At 39.8% G+C, this 8,216-nt stretch overlaps 1 pseudogene; it reads left to right on the plus strand.

Moving 5' to 3' along the window:
* Positions 1–1,854: 1,854 nt before the first annotated feature.
* Positions 1,855–7,714, plus strand: LOC101522338 (centrosomal protein of 85 kDa-like; annotated as a pseudogene).
* The last annotated feature ends 502 nt before the right edge of the window (positions 7,715–8,216 follow it).

An 8,216-nucleotide genomic window follows, 5' to 3' on the forward strand; every position in this document is an offset into this window, starting at 1 on the left:
AAGAAATCTAAGTTCCTGTACTAGTTTCACTTACAACCAACTGAATACCAAAGTTTCTGACATCTCCACCTAGGTCTTTACCTATGTAAGTATTTTGAGTTTCCACATGTATGCATCCCTCTATTATCCCTTCCCAAATTGTCTAGAGGAAAAACTCCAACCCTTTTGAAAGGCTTGAAGAGGGAGGTTAATGAGGGGGACCAGGACAATGGGTTAAGCAGAAGACACAATTTTGGCATTCCATATGAATTCCAGCTCAAGTCCAAGCTGCTTGCACTTCTAATTCTCGTTGGCTTCTGATCCAGATCCCTGCTAATGTACGTGAAAAGGCAGCAGAAGACAGTTCAAGTGTTGGATCCTGCAGCCCACATGGGAGACCTGGATGAAGTTCCAGGCTCATGGCTTAAGTCAGTCAGAGCCTTGGCCATTGTGGCCATTTGGAGAGTGAAGATGAGAGATCTCTTCCTATCTCTCCCTTTCTGTAACTCTGCCTTTCAATTAACTAAAGTAAATCTAAACAAACTACAACTTGGAGCTCAAAGCCAGACCTATCTGAAAGACAGAACTTGATAATAACCCAAAGTCCTAAAACAAAAACAAAACACCCAGGCAAAACTGCTCACTGACAGAGCCTTTTGACTTGCCCATCACTTGTGCTTGAGTGGATTAGGTTGATTTTGCTATGCATTAAAAAAATCCTATTTAAAAAAATGAATTCACCATACAGGAAAACTGAAACTGAAGCTCACTTTCTTGGAAAAATATAATGGCTAACTCACTTTGATTAATAAATTTAGGGTTATTATATTCCATAATTATTTTTAAACTTTAGTTTTTCAAGCAGTTGTTCTATTTTGTATATGTTGTCAAATTTGTGTGCATGCATATTTTCATAAAAGTCTCTTTCTTAAAGAGAAAAAACAGTTAAAATGATTTCCATCAGTCAAAGATGCTTTCTTCAGCAGTTACTGTTTCTGGAAGCACAGATCCAGGCACACTGTATGGTACAAAGAAGGCATGTGTAAGAATGTGTAGGATTAAGTAAGGAACTCTTTTCTGAGATTCTACCTACTCTGGGCTAAGAACAACTACAATCGTCCCTAAATTTTACCTTCCGTCTTTGCCTTAGAGTAGAAATGCTTTAGCAGAACAGTAATCACATAAGCTTGTTTTCTGCTTATTTACTTACCATAAACCTATAACATACTTTATAGATTAATATTTCAATAAGTGGTTATAGCATAATTTTCTTAACTTTCTCCAGTTTTTGAACATTTATAATTTTTGCAGATTTTCTCAGTCACAGACAAGGATACACTGCATAATTTTTGCTCATAACTTTTGATTTTCTTTCTTGTTATTGCTTTGGTACAAACTCTTTGGAGTGGAATTTCCATGTCAAAAAGTCCTTCCCAATGACTGTGCAAGTGTCTGTCTTAACCTAACCATTTTCATTCTGACTGTAAGTAGCAACAGGCAGGTAAATGTTTAAGAATAAGATGTCTAAAAAATTATTAAAGCCTTGAAATGTAGTGTTTGTAATTTTCCATGATGCAAATGCTTCCAGAATGACCAATTTCAGACTGGAAAAATGAAGCCAATCAAGATAATGTTGAAATGAAATGCCTTACTGATTTTTATGATTCAGTAAGACAACTCTGGAAACATTACAGTTATAAATCAACCTTAATAGATTATGGCTCTTTTCTCTCTCCAAAGAAATGACAGTACATACTATAATTTTCCTGAGATGGCAAACTGGACCACAAGAGTAGCTTTTAGGGGCCATTCTAACAGAAGCATCACCTGGCATTTCTAAGGTAGAAGTAAAACTTGAAGGTAGACTCCTACGCCATGATCAGTTCCAGGAGCTCTCCCACTTGTGGAAGTCAGGCTGTTCTCTTTGACTTCTCCATCAATGCTTATTATATTTCTGAGAGCCTTTTTGAAATCTTACACACAGTTGGTATCCTGGGGTTAGTCTAAACTGGAATCTATTTGTCTTTTTTGTTTTTGCCATCATTGGAAGTAATACAGCTGACTGAGTGAGACAATAAAGCCATCCATTGATCGTGAAGCTATGTTCCTCAACCACTGGGAAACTTGCTTTAGCCTAACAGAAAGTGAAAAGCACCCTGTAATGCCATTCACTGGATAGGTTTTATTTCCATTTTCTTTGAATCCTGACCCATCTCAATTCATCTTTTGTCTTTCCAGATGAACAGGTCTCAACTTTGGGATTTAAGATCCTGTTTACCACTGCATCTTCATTCTGGCTGACTACCCTGAACTTGATTAGCCAACATGAGAAACAACCCTTGGGTCAAGGCTGGGGAAAAAGAGTTGTTCCCAACGAAGGAATAAACTCTGTCCTTTGGTTTGTCTATGCTTCTCAGAATGCTGAGATAAATACTCATCTTTAAGGATTTACCAGAATACTGAGCTAAGGGCTAGTCTACTATTTTCTTATTCAGTCATTATTTTGTTCATTCATTCAACGGTCATTTTCTCATGTGCTCAGTTTCTAATATTCCATTCACTTGTAGACTGGTGATGAATCTGAGGAAGTATGTGAATGCTCAAACATTAATATATCCAGATATGGAATATAATACACACATAAGTACAAAAAAACCCAAACTTTTTTCAGATTTATTTATTTTATTGGAAAGATTCAAAGAAAAGAAACAAATGTTTTCCATCCACTGGTTCATTCCCCAAATAGCTACAATGACCAGATCTGAGCTGATCCAAAACCAGGGCCAGGAGCCCCCTCCAGGTCTCCTACGCAGCTGCAAAATCCCAAGGCTTTGGGTCATCCTCGACTGCTTTTCCAGGTCACAGCCGGAGTACTGGATGGGAAGTGGAGCAGCTGGGACTAGACCCAGTGTCAATATGGGATGCTGGTACCTGAAGGTGGAGGATTAGCTATCAGAGCCATCACACTGGCCTCCAAATCAAACTTTATTCTCTGAAGAGGCATGCGAAATTACACAAAAAGAAAACTTATGATAAAAAATTACCTTGAATGATGAATAGGAGTTTTTATGTACAGATGGGATGAAGAAATATTCTAGATAGACAAAACTGCATTGGAAAAAATCATAGATGTATAAAATGAATGGATAAAGAAATCATGGAATATAATAATGGGCTCTGGAATCTGATCAACCGTAGTCTAGATCATGCGTTCAGTTTCCTAACCAAATGATTTTACTGGAGCTTCCACTTCCTGATCTAGAGAATGAAGATAATAAATAGTACCTTCTTCATAAATTGGCTAAATGATTAAACTGAATTAAATGATGAAAGTGAAGTGCTTAACACAGTCTCAAGTGTATAATGGGCAATCAGAATTTTAGTCTTTTTAAAATGGTGTATCCATGGAGAAGCAATACTATTTATGGGATTACAGGACTGTGGGTTCCACAAGGAGAATAGTAGCAGATGCGGTAACAGATGCATGTTAGGATGTCCTCAGAGAAATGCTAGCCGAAACCAAGCATTTGCCTTTGAAGTTGAAATAATTTTTACATAATGTACTTCCTGGTGTCTCCCTATTTCAATAAAAAAAATATAACAGAGGGAAGACATGAAGTCTCAGCTTGATCACAGAAGAACTGAATGGAGCATGTAGATGCTGTTTTCCTTTTCAACATAGGAAATTGATGAATCCCTTGGACATTATTTTTGCCCTGACTCATTGGGCTTTTATCTGTGTCTGTTACACAACATCAACAATGGGCAGGATGCGAATCATTTCATATGTTACCAAGAGTCATTCACTATTGATGTTTCTGGGTTTTTATTTTAAAAGTTGCAATATTTGCTTTGAGAGCATCTGGACATTTGCAGAGTACCTTTAAAAGTGTCTTTCTATGCCCAGAGTGTTATCTTTCGAGTACAGAAGTGGTAACAGAAGCTGCTATAGTTCCAAGTTTGAGTTTGTACTCACTACCCCATCCTATCATTCAAGAGTGGTCATTATTTTTCTAAATGTGTGAAAAGGATGAAAATAGCAGAAAACCAGACAGTTTTGTTAATCTTTTCTATCTCAGGAGAAGAGAGATCTAAAAAGAAGATAGGTGAGATAAGATTAGTTCTGGAAGTTGGAAAAATAATAAAAAAAAGGGAGGCAGGGAAAGAGGGAGGGAGAGAGGGAAGTAAAAGGGAAAGAAAGAAATCTAGGAAAGAAACTAGTATTTATAGTGACTCTGCTATTGTCCATACTTACAATGTCAGGATACACTTAAACAGCACAAGGAAAGACTTATGACTGTGTTTGAAGGTCTATACTATTGTAATAATATAAGGGGAATCAGTGAAGGGAGGGGATTTGGGAAGCGGTGGGGGAAATCCTAGAGCTTATGGAATTAACAAAAACCTTTAAAATTTTAAGTGAAATTAAATTGTAAACATTACGTAAATAAAAGTGAGCTTAAGACTTGGACAACCGAAGAGTTGCTTCATTACCACTCTTCCCTAGGTATCATGAATAAAAAATGGTCACATTTCCCCTTAGTTTCTGCCATGTATGCCTCACCAGTCAGTCTTTCAATCTGCTTCAGATTAAGTCTACAGAAATTCCTTCATTGTTAAGCAAAATCTTTACCTTTTCTTTATACTCACACTGCTGAGTTAGGAACAAGTTTTGTGGACTCTGAAATATATTCTACATGCATGTGTTCTATACTCCTCCACAGATAGCACCCTGGTTTGCATCAGCACTGTGTTTCATCTGCAACCACTGTGTGGCCAATTTATTAGATCCTTACTTCTGCTTCCATTCTCCTATCCTCCATTTCCCATACCGAAGTCAATAGGAGCTCTTGGAAATGTAAATCAGATCATTTATCTTCTTTATTCAAAACCGTCCAATAACTTCTGGTTATATTAAGATAAAATATAAAGCATTACATAATCTGAACACCAAATTTTCTTTTCAAACTTATCCATTTCCACTCACCACTCTAACCACACTGACATTTTTCTCTGCTGAAAGCTACTAATGACATTTCTTGCTTATGGGTTTTGAATTTGCTGTGTATTGGGTTTGGAACACTCTTCACTCAGTTCCTCATTTTCTCTCTCTCGCTCTCACTGTCTGTTGCACACACACACTATATGTGTGTATAAAATATATTAATTATCTATATTTTTATTCATTATACAAACACAATATATATTCTTTCAGATATTTACCTTAGTACAGCATGTGTATCTTAAAAAATTTTCTCTCCAGTCCCTCACAGTTTTCTGTTTCTTTTCTGTACTCTCATATTTTTCCTTTATTACAGTTGTCTCAATACAATTATATGAATTCTCTTTATTTCTTCCCCCAGTTTTATCTAGCCATAATTAGCACATAAAATTATATATATGTATATACATATACTTTAGACATACAACACAATTTTCATATATATATATATATATATATATATATATATATATATATATATATAAACAATATGGCAATCATGTGAAATAGTGTTATTTGTGTGTGCAGCCAGAACATTTAAGATCCCCTTAATTGCAAGTTGCAATTAAGCAAATTGCAATTATACAGTAGAATATTTTTCACTGTAGTCACAATGATTCCTCCAGAACCTATTCATCTTTCTTAATTGGATCTTTGTATACTTTATATACCATCACTCCACTCTTCATGTCTAAGCATTTGACATTTTTAGATTCTACATTTAAGGGAGATTATATTTGAAATATCTTTTTTTCTTTTTGTGCCTGACTTATTTTATTTAGTATAATGTTGTCTATGTGTATCTATGTTGGCACAAATTGCAGAATTCCCTTCTATCTTAAGCTTGAATAATATTCTATCTATAAATTTATGTATATAATATGTTTGTATTCATTTTTCCAGTGATGGACAGTCAGGCTGATCATATCTTTGCTATTATGAATAATGTTGCAATGAATATGGGAGTGCACATATTGTTTCAAAATATTAATTTCTCTATGGATACAATGGATGTTCGAAAAGTTCATGAAAATGCGTGTATTATGAAAAGACAGTATATGTCTCCCTCACACATTCTAAGAAGGCGGAAGGTTTCCCTGCTCTCCCGATCCATTACGGAATAACATAGGGTCTTGAAAGTATATTAAGTTTTACAGTTCTTTGATGTAGATCATAAGCAGTCTGACTCACATTGATTGTTGGTTCATTGGTTACATCACAATATCTTATTGCATGAGATACAGGCTGTTGGGGTTGAAATAATATTATAGTTTACAGGTACTGTTTTTCGGATTGACATCTCTGTCCATCTATCTCTGTCTCTCTCTCAAATAAGTTAAATAAATTAAACATAACCGTATTTTTTGAACAGCCTTTTGTAGGTCATGTCCCCCACCTGTTCTTGCATATTCTTGAGCCAGGATGTACTGCTGTTGAAGATAGTGCCTAACCTAGGTTCTGCAGCATGTGTGCATTGAAGGGAGACCTGGACGAGCTAGTACATTTCCTGTAAGATCCACCAACCACGACCACTTCAGTCCTGTTCCTGCCCCGCTGGAGGTGCCTTCATGCTCCCTTTTCCTCGCTGCTCTTCCCACCACCTCCGTCCCGTTCCTGCCGCGCAGGACTAAACCACTTAAAGTGCCTTGTTGGGTCTGGTGTTTTCAGCTAACGATAAAACAACCAGGCTGCAAGAATTAGCTGCCCGTTATCATGTAAAAACTGGAACTCTAACTTTTAAAATAACTAACAGTTGTGGAGAAGCAACAGTGGAAGATGGATCAGCTGCACTCACGAGTGCACAGCCTCGAGCATCAAGTGGCTCAAGAAGAAGGAACACGCCAGGTCCTGCGAGAGGAAGCCCAGCGGAGGGAGACAGCTCTGCAGCAGATGTGCACAGCTGTGAAGGAGCTTTCAGTACAAAACCAGGACCTGATTGAGAAGAATTTGACCCAGCAGGAGCACCTGTGCCAAGCCCAACCAAGGACCTTGCCTTCAGCAGACACAGCCCAGCTGGTGTCTGAGCTGCTCCAGGAGTTGACTTGTTGCCTTCAGGATCTGCAGGCTGTCTGCAGCAATCATAACCCAGAGGGTCCAGGGTCATAACCCTAATCTCTCCCTGCTCTTGGGCATTCATTCTACACAGCATCCAGGGACACAGCAGGATTTGCAGAAGCCAGATGTGATCAAGAGGAAGCTAGAAGAGGTTCAACAGCTACGCTGGGACATCGAGGACTTAAGGACCACCAGGTCAGACAGATATGCCCAGGACATGGGAGAAAACTATGCCACACAGTGAGAAATGCGGGACTGGGACGGGCTGCACTACAGGGCCTGTAGGAACCTAGTGCAAGGGGTTCCTGCCCTAACACTGTGTTGCCTTCTATATGTGGTTCCCAGGGGAGAACCTGCATCTGGAGGCCGAGGGTTGCTGAGGGAACTAGGCCTGCCCTGTTGCCCGTCCCAGCTGGCTTTGCCTTGTGGGATTGCGTTTGTTCTGTTACCCTGATTCACCTCCCGAGGGTGAGTGACTAACTTGCAGGTACAACAGGTGAGTCCTCCCAGGCCGTTCCGAGCCCTAGGCTGGCATCAAAAGTCAACAGTCTGCTCACCTCCTCCTCTCTTTTGGGGTGGAGCCACGTGAATTCCCACTCCCTGCCTTGGCTCTGTCAGTGCTTGCAGCTCACTGGAAGGGCTGGAAATCCCAGGCATCAGTAACAGCGATGGTTTGAGGATTCCCCAGGCCCCTGTGGCAGCCTTCCTAGGCCCCGAGCTGCCCAGCTGGCTTCCCCAGGCTTCTCCTGCTGCTTCCTCAGGGCGAGTTCTTCGTTATCAGAGTACCCACTTGGATTGTGGGCCTAGGGGTTCTGCCAGGGCTCTTCTACTGTTTGCTGCCAATCTTACAGGGATCCCCTTTCCCCAGCTACCCTACTGTCCCCTGGATCCTGGCCATGTCTGCAAGAGCTGCCTCTGGTGTTCTCAGGCCTCCCAGGTAGCTCCTGCCTTGGGCTTTAACTACAGACTCCTCTGTCTGGTCTGGGAAGACTTTTCCCCCAGCAGGCTCCAGGGCATTTGTCAAGCTGCTTCCACCTTGCCCCAGGTTTGAGACTGCCTGGCCTCTGGGTTGTGCCTCCTGTCTTGGGGGAGGGGAGTGCTTTTCTGTTCTGGCCTCCCAGAGTACCCAGCCTAGGCCAGCTTTGTGAAGGCACAGCTTTTGTTAACTTAGTGTTTTGTG

Source organism: Ochotona princeps, chromosome X (assembly GCF_030435755.1).
Source record: "Ochotona princeps isolate mOchPri1 chromosome X, mOchPri1.hap1, whole genome shotgun sequence".
Taxonomy (NCBI): domain Eukaryota; kingdom Metazoa; phylum Chordata; class Mammalia; order Lagomorpha; family Ochotonidae; genus Ochotona; species Ochotona princeps.